The following is a 2,890-nucleotide window of genomic DNA, read 5'->3' as shown; positions in this document are numbered from 1 at the left end:
GGGACGAGGACACTTCGCCTGGTTTTGCATCCCAGCCTAACCATTAAGTCTGTGAGGTTTGATCACTGGGTTCTAGTTTTATCATCTGTACAATCGGGTTTCCACCACCTAACTCAGAAGCCCATGCAGAGTGGCTTAGTCCCCCGACTACCATCCTCTTCATCCCCCATGCCCCACTGCAGAGCTGGTACTGGAAGCAGGGTCTCCGCCCCAGCCCAGCCCTCCTGGGCTTGCTCAGTGTGCTTGTCATGTATTTCATGTGTGCTTGTCACTGGGAGAGGGGCTCGGGAGGAAGCCACCCCAACCTTGGGAGGGTAGAAGTGGAAGAGGTAAAAAGACTGACCCCAAAGTTTCATCTCCCTGGGTTGAACTGGAGCCCACCTGCCTTGCTAGATCCGTGTGCCATCTACCAGGGCATCCATCTGCTGCCAACCCACCAAGCTGGCTTTTCTGGGCACTCTGTGCCTCTTTTCCTCGTGGAGACATGTTTCTTGCTAAAAAATATATATATATTTTTTAAGGATGAGTTGTTCATTCATCCAACAATTGTTGAGTTCTTTTTGTGGGCCAGGCGTTATATTGGGTGGCAGACACTCAAGGCAAGGTCTCTTGCCTGGGTGCAACCCACAGTAGCCAGTGGGGAAGGTGGGGGGAAGGGGCAGGGTGCAGCTAATACACAAGGGGAAAAAAATGTCAAAATCATTTCAGAATGATCCGTGCTCTGGAGGAATGTGAACTGTCTGTTCCCCACACTTCCAGCCTGTCTGCAGCACCAGGCCCTGGTGACATTTTGCATGAGCAGGTCAGACACTTGGTGGATATCATCCCATTTAATGGCTGCAGCCCCTGGAGATGGGACTTTGCAGCCCCGTTTGGCATGAGCTCAGCCTCCAGGGACTCCGGGCTTCCCACCTGCACTGCAGTAACCTCCTGCCTGCCCGAGGCTGCACTTCTGCCTGGAAACTGTCATGGACTGCAGTGACAGCCCCTCTCTGGGCTGTCTGCCTAGGAAGATTAGCTTCCCTCCACCCTCCCTCCCTGCAGCAGCGGAGCTGCTTCACCTGGCAGGGCCTGCCAGTGACCGCAGCACTCAGGTGCCAGGCTCAGGCGATGCCTGCACCTCCTCCCTGCCCTCCTTTTGCTCTACAGCGGGACAAGCTTTACCGGAGGGGCCATCCTGGGAGAGAGGTTCTTTCCTCTGGTGGGCCTCTTGAGAATTCCTAGAATGACTGCTGGCAGAACCAGCTTAGTCTCCTCATACATCACCCGTGTACAGGGTGCTCTTGGCCTCCCCTCTCCCTGAGAAACCCCAGCCTTAAAAGGAAACTCCAGAATCACTGTTTGCTTAAAGACAAGATTCTCAAGCAAGCTGCGGGATTCACCTCAGGCCTCTTTCACCCAGACCCCTGGGGCTACTGGTTTCCCCAGCACCTTGACAGAGTTTACTGGTCTGTGGCAAAGGCTGGGGATTCATGACATTGAAGTGAGGATGTTGGTTTTTTTTTTCCTGTTTTGGTTTTTTCCATAAAATGCAGTACATTAGATTAAATTGAAGGAAAGTATACAATTTAAAACAATGGTTTTTTTTTAAAACTATGGGAAGCAAACCGTTGGGACAGGCATTAATTTTTAAAAAAGGAATCACCTAGAAAAGAAAATAATCAGAGTATATCACATGTAAGGATAAATATTAAGCTTTTGCTTCCATTTGTGTGCGTGTGTGTGCGCGCACATGCATGTGTGTGTGTGTGTCTGCACGCGCGCACATGCGTGTGTGTGCGTGTGTGCGCGTGCGCGCACATGCGCTGGAACTTGAAGTAAAATGCATTCATTGAGTGAAGATTAAGAAAGTTTGAAAAACATTGCTCTTCATGACGGTCCTATATTCTAGGATTATGTCCTCCCGATTGGGGGACTCTGAAAGTATTTATTTTTTGGAAAAAAAGAAAACTCAAAACACAACACAAAAGGACTCTATAGGTTTATTTTAATTTCTGCCAGTTTCTGTCATCCACAGTTACAGAAGTCTCTGCTGTTAGAGATTTGTCGCAATGTGCCGTGAACAAAGAGCCACAAAACCATTTACCAGGTCTGATGCCTGTGTGCTCTTTGTAGGGATCCAACCTTAGGAGAGAGCCTAAATATGGAAAATACGTAAGTGGATTACAGCATCACACATAGAATAAAGAAAAAAAATTTTTTAATTTAAATACCTAAATGTTCAACAGTAGGGAACTGGCTAGGTAAATGGATGGGTGGGTGTTCACCCACTTATGAACCATTAGGAAGATAAAATAGTTAAGCATTTATACAAGGGGAAATTAAAGGCGTTGGTAGAAGATAGAATTGAAGCCCACTTGTTAGTGCTACCGAGTGGGAGGTGATGTTCTAAGTGTTTTTTTTCCTATATTACTCATCTAGCCCTTATAACAACCCCATGAAGTCAGTCCTACTAGTACTCCCATTTTACAGATGAGAAGAGAGAGGCGCTTAAAATCAAGGTAGTTTTCCTTAGATCACGCTGCTAGTGTGTCACACAGAGTTGAGATTCAGGAATTAAAAATATAGAGACAGAGTCTGGTGTCCAGGAGGTCAAGTGGAAGTGTTCTGCTGGACCGGAGGATGTACACTGGTACAGACAGGAATTGGAAACACAGGGAATCCAGGACAGATGATCCCTTCAGGACCAGTGGTGAGAATGGCGATACCGGGAGGGTGGAGGGAAGGTGGTGTAGAAAGGGGGAACCGATTACAAGGATCTGCATATATCCTCCTTTCTAGAGGTTGGTCAACAGAAAAGTGGGTTAAGGGAGACATTGGACAGTGTGAGATATGACAAAATAATGACTTGTAAATTATCAAGGGTTCATGAGGGAGTGGGGAGCGGGGA

The 2,890-nt window shown here is 47.6% G+C and overlaps 1 protein-coding gene across 1 annotated transcript in view; it reads left to right on the top strand.

The window, feature by feature from the left end:
• Positions 1–2,890, top strand: part of STRIP2 (striatin interacting protein 2) — a 31,376-nt gene that overhangs the window by 836 nt on the left and 27,650 nt on the right. The window lies entirely within an intron of this gene.

Source organism: Echinops telfairi, unplaced genomic scaffold (assembly GCF_000313985.2).
Source record: "Echinops telfairi isolate 266 unplaced genomic scaffold, ASM31398v2 ScPeMD7_23;HRSCAF=83, whole genome shotgun sequence".
NCBI lineage: Eukaryota > Metazoa > Chordata > Mammalia > Afrosoricida > Tenrecidae > Echinops > Echinops telfairi.
The sequence above is the reverse complement of the archived record's forward strand: the minus strand, read 5'-3'. Positions and strand labels throughout refer to the sequence as shown.